Source organism: Aphidius gifuensis, linkage group LG3, assembly GCF_014905175.1.
Source record: "Aphidius gifuensis isolate YNYX2018 linkage group LG3, ASM1490517v1, whole genome shotgun sequence".
NCBI classification, from domain to species: Eukaryota; Metazoa; Arthropoda; class Insecta; order Hymenoptera; family Braconidae; genus Aphidius; species Aphidius gifuensis.
In genome coordinates, this window is record NC_057790.1 from 3,350,143 (window position 1) to 3,368,487 (window position 18,345).

Consider the following 18,345-nt stretch of genomic DNA (forward strand, 5'->3'; position numbering starts at 1 on the left):
TAAAAAATGTTTTTATTATTTTTTTTTAATAAATAATTTTTAAAGTGTGATTGTAATGAAATAGAGTTATACAAGAACAGCAAAAAAATAAAAAATAAGTACTGTACTTTTTTGTCGATTGGAAGGGCAATTTGGAAGAAATTTTTGAATTATTATTTTTGAGGTCAGATGTCTTGTTTTTTTTACGATACGTCTAGAATAGAATTATCATTGTTCAAATGCAACATCATCAATGATATGTATACAAAATAAATAACTACTTGTAAACATCCCAAACAATATTTGTTTGTCTGACCATACATAGAGTGAATATATCAAGTTAGGTGTTTCTCCGCCTTGTTTTTATTTTTATTTTTTTTTATAATCATTTGTCTTGTTTCTCACCTGATGACAAGCTTGAACTGCAATTTATATTTATGCAATATGAACTGCGATAAATATATGCTAGTCAAGATTTTTAAAAAATAAAAAAAAATACAAGCAAATGCATATAATAACACAAGATGTGTTGGATTGGCAAAGAGGAGGTTAAAATGGAGAAAAAAAATTTAAGATGGGTTCTTTAAAGTAAAAGCTGGTAGCAAAAAACAAGACAGCCGACATCTACGCCCTTTTAGTGAGGCCTATAACAGATTTGTAACAGAATATCCACTCAGCCAAAAACCAGATATATTTTTGTTTATTAATCTTTACATATTAAATCTTTACTTTGTCAAATTTCATTTTTATATATTTTTTTTTCTTTTTTTACTTGATAAATTTATTAATTTTCAAAGAATACATACAGTCATAACTGCAAGTATTTTTTTAAGTTTAATAAATTTTAATGATAATTCATTTTTATGAATATGTTTATTTATTTTTGAAAATAAATATATTTTATTATTTACACAATTATCTAATCAGTAATTTTCAAAGAATACATACCACTCAGTCATATAAATGCAAGTATTTTATGAAATTTAATAAGTTAATTTTGAACAAAAAGAAAAAAAATTATTTTATTTTCTTGAATATATGTTGATTTGTTTTAAAAATAAATATATTTTATTATATACAATTATCTAATCAGTATTAGATAAATCAATATACACAAATATATATGAAAAAAAAAAAAAAAATTAAATTAAAAACATTTTTAAAATAATAAATTTAATTAAATTATTCTGTTCAAGAATATTTATTTTTACGATGATAAAATTGGTGATTGATTGGTAATAAAACGATACTCATGGTAAAAATTCAATGATGGCGGTATAGAGCACGCTCAATATACTAACGATTGTATCTAATTTTAAGATCTCTTTTATTATTATTTTTTTTTTTTCATGCAAAAAATCAGAAAGAATATCTTAAAGACTGTTACAGACCAACACTTTATGTGCTTTCACAATCAAGCCGTATAATCGATTGGCCACCTATCGAGTATTAATTCCATCCATCATTTCGTTTCGACGACTTCAACGAGCTCTCGATAATCGAATTCTTTTGCTCGTTGCCACGCAGTACAAAAAAATAAAAAAACAAACTTAAAATTAAATTAAATACGACGCGTAGTATATAAAGATTTTAAAGAACAAAAAATAATAATAATACCTTGTATAAATAAAGATAGAAAATAAAAATAATTTAGAGTTATGTATAATTATATTTTACCCTTGAGGTAAAGGGCTGGGGTTAAATTGATTCAATTCAAGGCCAACTTGAAGCCAACCGTGTGGTCAAAGTAAACTAATCACCCTGAAGGATACATCAACTAATTCTAATCAATTAAATTTAATGAACCTCATTATTGCGTAATTGAAAAACAAAAGTCTTTCATATTCTCATTTTTAATAAATTAACTTTTTAATCCAAAAATTCATGAAGGTTATTTTCCTCAAAAAAATTCATTAAAAACCTACAAAATATATGTACTGTTGGATGAAAAATATAAAATCATTTAAACTCCTCAGATTTTTTTTTATTTTTTATTATTTTTATGGTTATTATATGAGCCATCTGTTTAAAGATTATATTTTATTCTATATTTATTTTTTGAATATAATAATCATAATAGAAAAATAGAAAAAAAATTATCAGAATTAGTCGATAATCGCATTTGGCCCTTTCAATAATTTTTTTTTTAAATAAAAAAAAAAAAAACTGTTATTTAATTTATCAAGAGTGACAAAATATACTGGCCATAACTATCATTGAGTTGAAGTTTATTATCTCACGTCTCCATTCTTGAAGGTTTTGTGGTCTTTCAAAACATTATATGGAGATAACACAGGAATTTGTCACCTTTTACCGGTCTTTGTATATATTCATGCATATATATATAGGTATATGTGTATTATGTGCGTCTGTACAAACACAAACTCATACATATCGTTGTGTATCATATCAATCTTTCATTCTACATGCTTATAAAATAGTATATGTTTACCTTTCACGGTCACAGCACACCTTGAACTAGACATCCATAGACTTGGCCTTATACCCACAGATTACACACATCTTTACAAAAAAAATAAATAAAAATAAAACAAATAACAAATATAATATTTAAAAAAAACATATATATACATATTATCACACTTTGAGTTATCAATATTAAACCGGAATTGCGATTAAACTTAAAACTAATGGTCTCATCGTAAAATTAAATATATCTTATTTTTAAAATAATAAAAATATTATTCTATATGTTATTCATGTTTGAAAAAAAAATAAGAAACAATTAAATTTAAAAAACAATAAATTTTAAAATACATTTTTCATTGAATATAATTTTTTTTTTTTAAATATACTTATGTAAAATAATTTTTCAAATTCTTTTTTTGATTTTTTGAAAAAATAAAAAAAAAACTAAACCGGATTTCCGAGATTTTAGATAAAACATGAATAAGATTCCAGCTAAAAAATGGAATAAAAATAAAAAAAAATAAAAAATACCTATAAACCATAGAGAAATAGTGTGTCTCGTCATGGGGGTTGAGAAAGAGGGTGGTTTTCAAAGAGAAACATCGGCAACAAGTGCGACCACACACATGCTATATATATAAAGTAAAAAAGTATATATGGTTATATGTTTACATGTCCATGTATTTTATTTATATGTCACATGAATTGTGTGGGGCCTCGTGTAGTCAGTAGTTGTCCAAAAGCCACATGTTAAATTCAACAACAATCGATATATCGAGCGCGTGTGATGACCACTCACTCACTTTGTGTGATGGTCTGTCTCTCTTTCAAAACAAAATAGTTTTATACATGTATATAGCAAAAGCACCATTGGCCAAACAGACGTTGAATCGCCGGACGTCAGCCTTACGTGCTTTTGCGGTAGGCCATGGACGGACATCCCTTCTCACAATTTCCGACTACAGACCCAGAGGCCACACTCTAATTCACCTACACACTCTTCATCACTTTTTTCATCCACCCTGTGCCTCTATTTTTTTTTTTATTTTGTTTTTTTACTTTTAGTTTGGTTTTATTTTATTTATTTATTTATTTTTTTGCACCACCCTATCATAGCAAGGGTCGTGGTCAAGTCTCGTGCTACTATTAGGGCAGATACAATTTTTGTTTTTTTTTTTTTTTTATACCCACTAAGTACAGAGGTAAATAAAGTTTCACGACTTTGTGGTTAAAGGATATATGCTACTGGTTTTTTAACAAATAAAAAATATATTGTACTAGTGTATTTTGTATTTTTTTTTTTTGTATTTTTTAAATGTGCATGAAAGAATAATAAAAAATAAAATGAATAAAGGGTGAAACACTTGTATTGTTTGATAGAGATATTTGCTGGTTTTGAATTGAGGTTTTTTTTATTGGGCTTCACGCGGCCAAGCGGGATTCACTCTTCGTAGCAAATGTTTTAGCGTATTGATCCGAGTTTTAGTTGAGGAAGCGTGGGGTGGTTGCACGGAAAATAAGAAGGGTAAAAAAAAGAATAAAAAAAAAAGAAGAAGAAGAAGACGAAGAAGAATAATAAGAAGAAAAAAAGCTGCTGAAGCAAGAAAGCAGCATGTATATATATGTATAAAGAGCAATGTGACGGTGGTGATGTTGGTGATGGTGGTGATGGTGGTGTGTCTGATGGACAAGGGGTACGAAAAAACTGGACGATGCCACTTACCTTCATATAATCAACTTCAACACTCTAGATAAATAAATATATTGCATTTTATTATTATTTTTTCATCTCATTCAACAGAAAAATATTTTTTCATTTAGAAAAAGACAATCACATTTTTTTATAATAATTTTTTTGTTTTTTTTTTCTTCTAATTTATTTGGAATGTCTAGATATATAGATGTTTTAGATATTTTCACACGGTATAGACACCCATAAATACAATACTCAATATAACATTCAGCAAAAAATAGAAATAATTTTTTTTTTTTTTTTTTTTTATGACTTGTTCAAGTGGCGTGTGTCATATATGAAGTAGTACTAGTGTACTCGAGGGTGTAAAAAGCGTAAAATAATGATGCAGTAGAAATATTGTCACAGTAGAAAATCGACGGGTGGTCTTGTGCGGTATAATACATAGAGGTATTCAACAAAAGCCAAGAATCGATTTGTTGAAAGTTAGTAAAAGAGTTAGTCTCTGAGACAAAGACGATGAAAAGTGAACAAAATGTATATACATATGTATATTCTAGTGTATATTATATATAATAGTATACATTGAACTGGCATATAAGTTGAATGTTGAGTATCCCAAAGTTGTGTGTGCTATTTTACCAGACTTCTTATGTATGCAATAACCAACCCTGAAATAATTGCAGCTCATTGCGCTCAAATTATCCCATAGTTTCCACGTCAGTCTGATGTTAAATATAATAATAGTCCTGAACAAGCACAAGAGTTTTACAGCATATACTACTCTGCCATTTTATATATTTTAACTATTAAAAATACATATATTATATAATCAAAGTTTTACAAATTTACATATTATATATTTTAATTATTATTATTTAAATCAATTTTAATCATTTTATTTATTTTTTTTTGTTACAGATTATTTTCATTGGATTTATTACTATACAAACTGGTAAGTTTTATAAAAGTATAAATAATAAAAAGTATATAGAAAATTATTATAAACAAAAAAAAAAAAAAACAACTTGTATTTAACGACGTGAAAGAAAATATTTTTAATTACATATTCGTTCGGAAAAAAAAAAGACAGAAAATTAAAATTAAAAAAAAAAAAGTCAAGATGTTAAAACTTGACACCGTCTTTCCTAAGAACATAAATTCAACTTAATGAGTATATATGTGAAATTTTTATGACTTAAAAATTAACATTGATAGCTTATAAAGATGGAAAAATATATATTTTTTTTTTCATTCATTCATTCTAGCTATTTTGATTACCGATAGAGTTTACGAAAAAAAAAAAAAATGAAGAAAAATATAAAAATAAATAAAAATAAAAACTCGTAAAAATACCAAGGCAAGTAGTTTGTCTGGATGTGATCACTGACACTTTTCATTCTATAGTTACCTCTACCTTGGGTCATTACTTGACACGTCGTCTTGTCGAGACAGCCTGGGCGGGAATTAAATATATTACTGGTACTGTCACGGTGGTCAGTATCATATACGAATAAAAATATATACACACTTTGGCAAGACTTCTCGCACGAGACATACACACACAAATACATTTCTCGCATCATTGCAAAGATATTAGTTTTTTTTTTTATTTTTCATTTTGCGAATTAACGACGAATAAACGTGTGAAAAACCGGTTGTTCCATGAATGTCGCACGCACCTAACGACATTCCCCACTATTTCTTTAATTTTTAATTTTTTTTACAATTTTTTAATTCTTCAAGTAATACTCATTGCCATTGCCACAATAAAATACCAATCGTTGCTTTATTTTTTTTTTATAAAAATTCCATCAAGTTATTCACAAGACAGGAATTAATGAAAACACACTCATTGCCATATGGAACTGATAAGGAAAATCGTTGTTGAACCACTTTATTTACTTTTTTTCGGAAAGCTCAACGAGTTATACTTTCATGATTATCATGATGATGGTTATTTTATTGATAATACTCAAAGGTATATCAGTATACCTTAAAAATCATAAAGAATGGGAGAAAAAATATTATATATACTTATCAAATTAAACTGGTTATGACTTTCTTCGTCACAATTTATTATGTTATGATAGTTTTCATTTTTTTTTTTTCAAATAAATATTAAATATCAGAGCAGTATTCTTAGTCACAAATAAATATAAATAATACAAGTACACTATGATATTCAACAAGTTGCAGCTATCCTGTTATATAACCAATAAAAAATATTTCTTCTATTTTCTTTTTTTCTTTGCAATTTTATTTGGTCTCAATATTCAAGGCAAAAGAGTTTATTTTCACGAAAAAAAAAAAAAAGAAAATGTATATAGTGCAATAAAATAGAAGGTAATAGATAAAAAAAAAAATAACATTAACTGGAGAAAAAAAAGATGGATGAATTGAATAATGTGAGATGCAATTCACCAGAGACTTGGAAGAATTAAAAATCGATATATTGAGCGTATAAAAACTGCGGGCTAGGTCAACACGATCAATAAACTCATTGGCCAAGACGCAACTAGGGGTAGAAAATAAGTTAGTTTACAGTCAGAGGGTCAACAACAGCAGAGAGGAAAAAAAGGAAAAAATAATTATTATTAAAATATAAATAACGGTTTTAAAAACAGGTGACGAGTGGCACAATTATATGATTGAAAATTAATGAATGGGTATAATAACACGTGATGAACATATGCATGCGTGTGATGATATAAACACACATATGTACATTTTGGATATATGTACCAAAAAAAAAGGAAAAAAAAAAAAATTATGAATACATGAAGAGCATGAATCACGGAAGACAGAGTAATCCCAGACGTATTGTTTCACCGACGGAAGTCACTCTTTTATTATGAGGCACTTCCGCTCGTCACTTGACACACGGATGTACCGGTTCGTTCTCTTGTACCTTGCGTATATGTGCCACGCGCAGGAGTGCTTGATTACACGGACATTAACCGGTGCAAAATTGCCAGCGTTAATCGATTTTATTTTTTTTTTTTATTTTTTTATATATATTTCTTCTCCCTTTCTTACTCAATTAATTGCTGTTATTTTATGTACATATATATGTATGCCAATCGAAAACATAATTGCGTGTGACTCTGGCTTTAAAATAAATATAAATAAAATATATATCCCATATATATAATTATAATCTGCATTTAAAAAATACAAATTTCAAATATATATAATAAAAATAATAAGAAAGAAAAAACCGTCGTGAATGGATTTTTTTTTTTTGCGATTTTTTCTAAAATTTAATTATTAATCTTATTTGTTTTTTCATTCATTTATAATTACATTTTTTTTTTTTTTTTAATTTTTGTATTTTACTTGGTAAACCGGAACTTTGTATATACAAGGACATTTATTTATGCACGCAAATGTATTCAAGTTCTCCGAGAGACCACTGCTATAATAATTAGGGAGCGGCGTTAATTTCTCGAAAAAAAAAAATTAAATAATGATAATAAACACATTGGACTGATGGGGAAAAAAAAGAAAAAAAAATTGGGAGGTATAATTACATCAACGTAAACACGTTCACGCATAAATACCACACACATATATACTAAAATTCTCAAAAACATGCGGAAGAAAAAAGAGAAAGCATCAGGCAGAGTAATTAGATGTAAAAAAAAAAAAAAAAATGGTTAAATAAATAATTTAAAGTAAAAAATAAAAAAATAAATTTTTATGTTTAAACAAGAGAATTATAATTTTAAATAAAGTGAGAACGACAATCAGAGTACATTGCTATATCGCTCTGGTGATCCCAATTGCGTTCCCAATTCCGGTAATTATTATAATTGCTTTTGAACTTTCCGCGCCCAAATTGACGCTCCCGCGTGTTCGCGTTTTGTACTTAAAATTTTGTATATGAAAAGCATTACAAATATAAACCAAAACAAAAGATATATAATTTGTCAATATATAATTTTAATAGTCATTTATCATACAAATTTCCATAAAAATCAATTTACAAAATAATTTTATTCTATTGTTCAATAAAATCATCACTCATTCATCCATTTATAATTTAAGCATTGATGAACTTATTGTAATAAAGCATTTTTAAAAAACCCAAAAATAAATAAAATATAAACACTCATAATAAAAAAATCAAAAATTTTATAATCATAAAATAAATAATGAAAAAAAAAAAAAAAAAAATCCATATAACGTAGAGAGTAACGGCTGTGCGGTTGTGTATCAGCTTGCCCCACGTTCTTAACAAGACACATTATAAGTTTTTCCCAGGGGTTAATTTCACCAGCGATAGCACCATACATGCTATCGCCTTTCTTTCGTATTTTTTGTCTTCTTCTTTTAATTTTTTTTTTATTATTATTTCATTTTTTTTTTTTATTTATTCTCGAACCACTGAAGAAGATTCTCCGTCTCACTTTAACCCTGATGGGGCTACTACACATATATGAAGAAAAAAAACCAAAAAAAAAAAATGCTGGTGTTGGTTGGTGCAAAGTCCGCGAGCATCGTGCCATCAACCCCTTTACTACAGTCCAGTCTGAACTCTCTTTTTCTCTCTTTCATTATGTTCATGTGTGTTTGTATGTGTGCAAAATCATAGATAGCCACAGTTAAGTAGCTCTTTGCCGTTGGTATAGTAGCGTCTCTATGGTTAATTAAACGCATAGATCACCCACCACATTTTCTTTCTTCACCCAACTATACTTTTACTCTGCAGCTATATATATACACTTATCCAACTCTTTCGTCTTGAAGCATCCCCTTAATTCTCTCACACATTTTAGCCAACGTCTTTTAATGTCTACATGTAGATTATATATATATATTTAACACAGACTTTGACTTAACCCTCTACATCGACAGTATCGTATCAAAAATTCTCATTGCCTTAGTCAAACAAGAAAAAACTATTTATAAATATTTTCATTATATCTATATGATTTACTAGAGCTTAGAAAAGAAATAAAAAAATTGAAACATTAATTCATGTGAATCATGTGCGGTCGTTAACATAGAAAAAATATAAAATAATTTACTGTTATTTTTAATTTATTTATTTTTATATGAAAATATATTTTAAAAAATATCAATGTTTATTTAAATTTATTTAAATTTTAAAAAATTTGATAATTTAAGTTTAAATTGATTGAGATTAAAATTATAATTTTTTTTTTTCTTCTCGCGTTTTAAAAATAAATACATAAAATCATCCTAACGATGTATATGTTTACAAGCATATCTTTTATACTCCATTTTATCGAATTCCTTATATATATATTTTTTTTTTAATGTAACTGCATTGAGTCAATGGCTCTCAATGGGCTTTGAGTTAGACACAGTACTGTAATAATCCAACCGGCTTGGTTTGTAATGCTCGATATTTTATTTCACAAAGTAGAAATGCCAGTTTACCTGTGATTCAACTTGGCACTCTGTGTGTGTTGTCTCATCCTCATAACGCCCACATATCCCTTTTTTTTTTTTTTTCTTATTATTTAATTTATTTATCATTATTTTATAATTCAAAAAATATAAATATACATGTATACTTGAATGTATACAAGTATTTTGTCGAAATATAAGGGAACCGATAATTTTATAATGTAAAAAAAAAAATAAGCATCTATATTTATAATAATAAACACCGGTTTCTCATCAAAAGAAATGAAGGCGTGACCCCAACATCTTGGCATGAACTACCGTCCACGTCTCATTACCTGCTTCACTCTTCTCGCATTGATTTTCTCATAAAAAAAAAAAAAAAAAAACTAGTTAATTTATTTACTTTTTTATTTTTCTAATTATTATTTATTTATTTTTTCTTTAACTATATTTAAATTAAATTTTAATAAAATTTATAAAACACACACACACACTACCTACAATGTTTCATAAATTAATTTTTTTTTTTTTCATCTTTCTATCCATATTATTAAATATTTCATAAAAAAAAAAACAATATATATAAAGTGAATAATTATTTTATAAAATTTAAAAAATAAAATTAAACCATCATATTATTATTTATTTTTTTTTTTTATTATTTATTATTATCCCTCTTGAGACATTGGTCTACGGCACTGTGAAATTTTCTTTTTTTTGTCTCAAATACATTCACATATTCTTACACATTTACACATATGTGAAATGAAAAAAAAATAAAAAAAAGAAGAGAAGACGCAGAATATTCTTATATGAATCGATGAAAGAACCGCGGGCATGCGCATAAGTTATCTTAATAACTCATGCGATAAACCACCCTCATATACGGTCCATCCCCAAGGCGTCCTGTACCCTTACATGTCTTTTTCCTCTTTCCTCATTTCTCCATCTCATTTTCTTTCTTTATCCCTTCTTTCTCTCTCTTTTTTTATCTATTTATTTATTATTATTATTATTTAGTTTATTTTTATTTTTCATCTATATTTTTTTGCACATCCATTGCCATTCTACCCTCTCGTCGTCCACATATACATAAAGAAAAAGTCTGATGGAAGTAGAAGATGCTTATATGCAAGAATATACATGAAAGACTATTGGTCGCCCGGAATTTTACCCCCACATTTTTTTACATATCTTGTATATATTCTCTCTGTGAATACCAACAATGAGCTATATGCATTTACATAGGTGGGGATCACAACCCATTTCGATTATAATGGCCTCCAACATGTTGGCATCTTCATATAACTTGATATTTTTATTTTTATTAATTAAAAAATTAACAATAAATTTTTTTTTTTCTATATAAATTTGTTTATTTATATTTTTTTTCAATTAATTTAAAAGATTATTTGGGATTTTGGCTAATTAATATTTTTTTACTTTCATGTTGAGTTAGTCGTTTTTTTTTTTTGAATTTTATTATATCTTTTTGACCATGTGGCATACGTATATATCTTTTGGATGGTGTATATCAGTGTTTGAAAATATGTATGTATACACATGAAGGTGCTAGTGCGAACAAATTAGCTTGCTATCTGAAACAACTTCTTGGAATAGCCGTTACTCACCCAGTGGACCTGGACCTCGCTAAAGTCGTATCTCTTTTTAAAAACGTTAAATAAGAATCGATGTTTTTAAAGAATTCAATAAAAAAATAAATATTGTAATAAAATCGAGCAGAGAAAAACAGATAAAGACTGCGAGAAAGAGTCAAACTAGTGATTAAAAATGTTTAAAATAAAATATAAAAAAAAGATTTACTTAGGTACCTATATATATACAATATAAAAAAATATAAAAATATATTTCGAATTTTTCACGAATGGTTGGTTTTCAAGAGGTGTGTTAAACGTGTGTTTGGTTATTTATATATATCCAACTTCTCACACCTTTAATACGTGGGTTTTTTTTTTTTATTTTATTGTCATTTCTCTTCGTGTCTTTTGGCCACCTTAACTCACTATCTTCTTGATTGCCTGGCTCTAATTAATTCTTCATGTTTTATCTTCGTTTTTCTTGGTGAATCACACCGCAACTCGCTCATCCGTGCAAAACGTTAAAACGACCCAACAACGAAATTCTTCATGCTTCAAAAAATGCCAGACAATTTTGTCTTTTTTAATTTTATTTTATATTTAATTTACAATTCTTATAAATAAATTATTTTTTTTCTACTATTATTGTTATTATATTATTTATTTTTTTTAATGGTTAAAATTATAAACTTACGGATGTCATTATTCAGACTTAGTATAATGTTTATTTTAATCGATACTTGGTATTATGAATTTATTAAATATTTAATATTATAATATGAGAAGAAGAGAAAAATATAAATATTTTCGTTTATTTTTTTTATTAAATTTAATAATAAATAAATAATTTTTTTTATTTTTAAAATTAATGACAATTATTATTTAAGTATTATTTTAAAAATCTGTCTGGTATGTACATGTACATAAAAAAAAGAAAAAAAAAAAAAAAATGCGTGGGCGAATGGCCAGAGTCAAGTCACCTCGAGTTTATATATATTTATTTTTTTTTTATTTATTTTTTCAATGTGTGGTGGTAGTACAAGTATATATTTATATCTTCTCGAGCATAGACGCCATAAAGAAAGGTAGGTCACGGTCAAGGTTTCAACTTTGATTTCACCTATATCCTCTCACTCTTCCAGACACGAACACATACACAAACCATATGATGAAGACGACTTACATCATACCAATAATTTATCAACAATTCAAAATCATGCACATGCATGAAAGGGAATCGAAAAATAAATAATAATAATAACCATCATCATCGTTTCAAGTTCAAACAATATCATGATATATAAACTAAAACTTTTTCTTGAAAAACAAAAATAAAAAAAACAATAATAAGCGTATAAATTAATCATGAAAAATTTTTGTATATCTGATGATGCATGTGGAAGGAATTTCAACATCTATCTCCCATCATTAACACTAATTTTTTTTTAATCTCAATTTATTTCAATAAATGAGAATTAAATATAAAATAAGAAAAAAAAAAAAATGATAAGGAAATCTTCGACTCGATGATAAATTTATCCTTCAATTGGCAAATGTCGTGTTAATTTTAATCGTTATTTTCAACAAAGCTTTTATGGGGATTACAGCTGAAATAAATAAAAAATAAATAAAAAAAATTAAAACAAGTATATATAGAGAGAGAGAGTTTGCTGAGACTCTATATAGTAAATGCCTGTCGATGCCTTCTTTGAACGTGTGTCCAATGCTGTCGTTGTTGTTTTTATTGTTGGTTGTGGGTGTTGTATCAAGACAACTTGATACACTGGGCACGATCGAATGAATCAACAAAGACAATTAATAGCTCCCTCATGGACTTGTGTCGACTATGGTCATTCTATTTTGCTTCTTTGTCTTTGAAAAAATACAAAAACTAGCTTAAAACCACTTCTCAAAAGAAAGTAAAAGCACAAAAATGTTACAAACAACAAATCTATATATATTTATTGTGTTAGAAAAGTACTTTTTACTACCCTCTTTTTTAACACCCTTAAACTGTATTTATTTATTTTTTCTTTTAAAATCACTCAAAAATAAATCGTATCATTTTCAAGTCAATACTTTGTTTGTAAATTTTTGAAAAAAAATAATTTATTTATATAATTATGATTTGATGGTATTTTTCAAGTTTATTATCATTTTATCTCTTGATGAAAATTTGGACCATTTAAAAAATCAAATAAGAAAAAAAATAAAAAGACTGATGAATTGAACAAGTGAGGGAGTTTATATATATACAGATTGCAACGAATCTCAGCTCACTTAACGAGCTCAAGGGTTCAACCCTTCCAAGTCAGTATGGCATTTTTCATTGCATCGTTGTCTCTCTCACCCTTCAACAATATTTAAGGCATGTTTCAAGGGTAATTAAATGGCAGAGGGTCTTTACTATTACAACTAAAATCTGATGGCTGTATAAACCCTTTCACTTGAATATTTTTAGTATATATAAATATACTCCCACGCAAATTATCACATTTAACCCGCTCAAAAACTTTTCCCTTCAACGGTGTATCCCTTGACTTGTGTATAATAATGTACTTTTCATTAGCCCAACTGTCATTTTGCCACTAAAGTATCTTTATTTCCCTTTATTTTTTATTTTTAAATATACTCGAAAAATATTCATCATTTTTTTCATTTACAACCCTTTCATATAAACACTATTATATGGTACACCAACGAACCCCTATTTTCAAATCTTTTACACTTTTTAAATCAACAGGTTTTTAATTGTTTTATAAATACATTTAAATATTAACTTGATAAAGTAAAACTCATCACTGGGTTATTAATTTATCATGATATTATTTTCATTAAAAAAAAAAAACTAATTACATTTGTAAATTGAAATTATTATTTTTATTATTTAAATGACAATTTTCATAAATTATAAAATACATATATACATACATATATTTAAATAAATATCTGTGGCGTTCATTGTAAATAACGATAAAAAAAAATAAGAGAAATGATATACTCTATAAAATATCTTGTATACGTCATCGTCGAGTTGTCACCCCTTTTTTCTTTTGCATAACTTTTAAAACGGCTGATAAAAAAAAGCCGATGATAAAGCCTTTTATAAAAGCATCAAGAAGAAATATATATAACCCTTGCTTTGCATCTCTCACCTGTTGCTCCCCGCCCTCTCTTAACAATTTAACATCACCACCACCCCCATGCCAAATTTCTTGCACTTTACCCCGCGGCCAATAAACACTTTGGTCTCTAATTAGAGAGTCAGACAGTGGCTGATGGTTTTGTGGTGTTTAATACACCTTTACCAACAAACTGGCTCGTGCCATATATATATATATAAATTCCTCTTTAACCCCACCTTCATTACAACCCTCATTCTTTTTCAAATTCATTTGCCTCTTGTCGTCATCGTCGTTTCTCTTGATTTCACAACGCCCGGAATTAATTAGTGAGCTGTTAACGAGCGGTCTTTTCATCATGAAAAAAAAAAAAAAAAAAAAAACACAAGACAACTGGTAGTTATACTTGCGACTCATTTAGGGGATGTTTATTTTAATTTTAAACCAGAAAAAAAAGAAATAAATGAGAACAAAGTTACCAAGATCCCAAGTACTTTTCCGTTGTTAATATATTAAAAAAAAAAAAAAAAAAAAAAAAAAGTAACAATCCACGACGACTTTTTATTGCTTAATTAACTTATATTTTTTTTTTTTCCTCTTGTTTTTCCTTATTCTTAATTTAGCCAAAAAAAAAAAAACAATACCAACTTGTTGTAATTTTGTCTACTGTGCTTTTTCAACTTGAAATAAGATTCTTCAACTACAAAATGACCTTACAACTTTTCATTATTATTTTTTTTTCTTTTTATAATTATCATTCTACCTCCAACTGTTCTATTCAACTCTTTTTATTATTTTTCTCCCTTATTTTTATATCAATGTTTTTTATCGCGCTTTCAAATAAAAGCGTCTGTTTTATATTTTTCTTATTATTTATTTATCATTTTTTTTTTTTTTATTCTTTCGTTTATATATTATACACATCGTCACACACTCTTTATACTTTTTTCTGCATTAATATATATACATGCGTGTATTTGTGTGAGAGAGCCGAGTTCTTGGTATAGAGCAATATAGCAACGATATCTTGGCCCCTTTATTGCCATGTTGGATTCACCTCTTGGTTCGCAATTATTTACTCGTTATTTACCTCGTGAACCGACTGGCGCGACGTCTAATTATCGCCGCGCAAAATAATCGGTACTATACTACCCCCTGTTATTAAGTTTTCTCAGCCGAATAGCCATGACTCTTGTTGTATGTGTGTATGTATATAGTTTGCAAAAAAAAAAAAACAGGACAATGAGAATTTAAAAACGAAAAAATCAATGTTTAACAAAATAAAAAAAATTGAAAATTGATGATAAGAGGTAGAAATGCATATGAGATATTTAGTAGTCATGTGAAATGAAAGAATTGGTTCTTGTGAAATGGCTCAAGGCACTTGCATATCTGCACGAAATCGTGTGTCTTCTTGCTTTCGGGCATTGCGATGAGATTAAAGCATCGAGAAAATAAGGCCCTATGGGATCAGACAAAAAAAAAAAAGTTAAATATTATATTTTTTTGGTTTTTGTTTATTTCAAAATGAGACACGATAAATGAACTGCAAATGTATGATGAAATTGTGACGTTGAAATATTATATTATTCATTAAAAAAAATGAAAAAAAAAAAAAAACATTTGTATTTATGTTTATGTCTGATATTATAAGTACATCAATACATCAGTGTCTCGAAATTTGTCTTGTGTATAATTTTGGATGGTTGGTGAGCTAGTATCATCTTGAGTGAGATGATACTAGCTTCAATTAATTTTCTTTTCTTGGGATAAAATAATAATGAGAGCATTTTTCCAAGATACTTGGCGTGTTTAAAATTAAAAAGTCACCGGCAGATATTATTATACGTTGGCTAAAAAAAAAAAAAAGAAAATAATTTTAAAAAAAATAAGGGGGTGGAGGATTATTATTTTTTGCGGAAGGTAAAGAAAAAATTAAAATAAAAAAAAAAAACAAAGTGCTATAAGGATAAAAAAAAGTGGAGCGAAAAAAAAGAAATTTTTAAATGAATAAAAATATATATATAAAGTATACGCAGAGTGCAATTAGCCATTGTATAATTATCTCTCCGGCTCCTATTAGCTCGATCCATCCGGACTCTTCTTCTCAACCCAAGAATTATGCCGGGGGTTGGATATCGAAACAAAGTAATTCCATTACGTTAAAAAACTTTTGCACCATTTATTTCAATCTTCCTTCTCGGTCTCAAGAAGTATAAAAAACAAAAAAATAAAAAAAATCACTGAGAACAAAAGAAAAAAATAATATATAAACGAAAAACCAAAAGATGAACCGAAGGATGACAAAGTGGTGAAAACGAAGATATTTTTCTCTCCCTTGATTTTTGCTGGAAAAATATTTACCAGCAATTAATGACGATCATAAATTGAAACGATGAGAATGAATAAAAAAAACTGAAGAAGAAGAAGAAAAAAAAACTTTGGAAAAATAAATAATATGAATATAAGAAAAAATATTTCCCCGGGGATCTTAGTCTTAGACTTTTTGGCAAAGGTAAGAAGATCACAATGAGTGCAAACAATGAAATGAGAGATGGAATGAGATGTAGAAAAAAAAAAAACAAAAAAAACAAACGGATGAACGAATGTAAAGGAGCGAAAAAAAAATGAACGAGCATGTCTTTTGTCTTGAACGACGTTTTGCCTTCACAATTTTCATCGTCCCGTAACGTTAACCTCTCCTCGACCTCTCCCCCTTTTCAACCCCTAATATATTTTTTTAATTTTTTCTTATTTTTTAGCATCTTTAGTTCTTAATACATTCTCAGCTCTTTGATAATTATCCATACCGCGTTTATTTTTGGCCTGGGTTCGTCCTTAATCTCTGTTATGTTCAGTATTCTTTCAACGAAAAAAAAAAAAAAAAGCTTTAAAAATTAAAAAAAAAAAAACAAATAAAAAATATATATATATCGCGCTTGGATGGGCGAATGAATGCTCGGCCTGGCAAAATAATATTTTATACACAACAATGAGGAGGGCCCGAGAGCCACGACCTCCGCCTTAGCGATTGTTATCGAAGTAGACGCTGAGCTTATAAAGGTTTAAGAAACCGTTTTCTTATCGCGAACACCGGCGTCGTCAGCGAATATCTGTTTTTCCATTTTTTTTTTTTATTTTTTTACTCCCCATATTTTTACTGCCAAATACATATACCCTACCTTCTCCCTCTTGCTTCCTATTTCATCCCTCTATTTAATCTTCATTTTCAATATCCATAAAAATTAAAAATAATCATTAATTAAGAATTTTTAATTATTATCATCATCCTGTTGTTAAAAATCACAAGGTATATAATTTTAAACAAATCATTTATTTGTATATAAATATATACTGATTGATATAATCAACAAGACCTCGCGTGAGATTGAGAAAAAAAAATAAAATATTAAAATAAATTCTAAGAGTTCGTTATAATGCAGATCTATATATACATGTTGTTATATTGGTTTGATGTTAAACTGCTGAAAAAAAATAAAAATCTTCCAATCACCCATGACACTTTATCATCGAAAAATCTACCGAGTCATTCCAATCAACGAGGGCCAGGGCCACTTCATTAGACACCCATTTGAGTCACTCATCATATACGCCCAAAATTTCAAACACATATAAATTCCAACATCATCTGTATATATATACAGCCACGCATCGTTTATATATTATTTATTTATATCTTCTCCTATATTTAATCATAAACATATATACTTAAATGAATTATACTCACTTGTGCACAAAATACTCATCGTACATTGTACTCGACGACTCGACAAGTAAATAAATCATTTTTTATTAACGCATTAAAGGTACATAGACCATAAAAATTATATCACACCTAATGATACCGATCGATCCTTATTCTTCAAATCCCCAAATACAAATTCCTAAGTTTCTATATATCGAGGGTTTTTTAATTCTTTTTTTTTTACGGTCTTTGTCTAATCACTTAATACCTTTGTCTCTACACAATCTCAACACGTCAATCATTTTTTTTTATAAATGTGTTTTATCATGATTTTCAATCACAAATTTTTCTTTTTTTTTGATTTCTATTATGTTTTTCATTTTATTTTATTCCTAAAACATTAAAATAATTTATATTAATTTATATATTTAAAAAGAT

At 27.5% G+C, this 18,345-nt stretch overlaps 1 protein-coding gene across 5 annotated transcripts in view; it reads left to right on the forward strand.

The window, feature by feature from the left end:
* LOC122851467 (zinc finger homeobox protein 3) overlaps positions 1 to 18,345 on the forward strand; it is a 199,444-nt gene that overhangs the window by 56,382 nt on the left and 124,717 nt on the right. For all 5 annotated transcript variants that reach the window (XM_044150703.1, XM_044150709.1, XM_044150708.1 and 2 more), the window contains exon 3: positions 5,024 to 5,057. The gene's annotated coding sequence lies outside the window, so the exon portion shown is untranslated. The remainder of the gene's footprint in view (positions 1 to 5,023; positions 5,058 to 18,345) is intronic.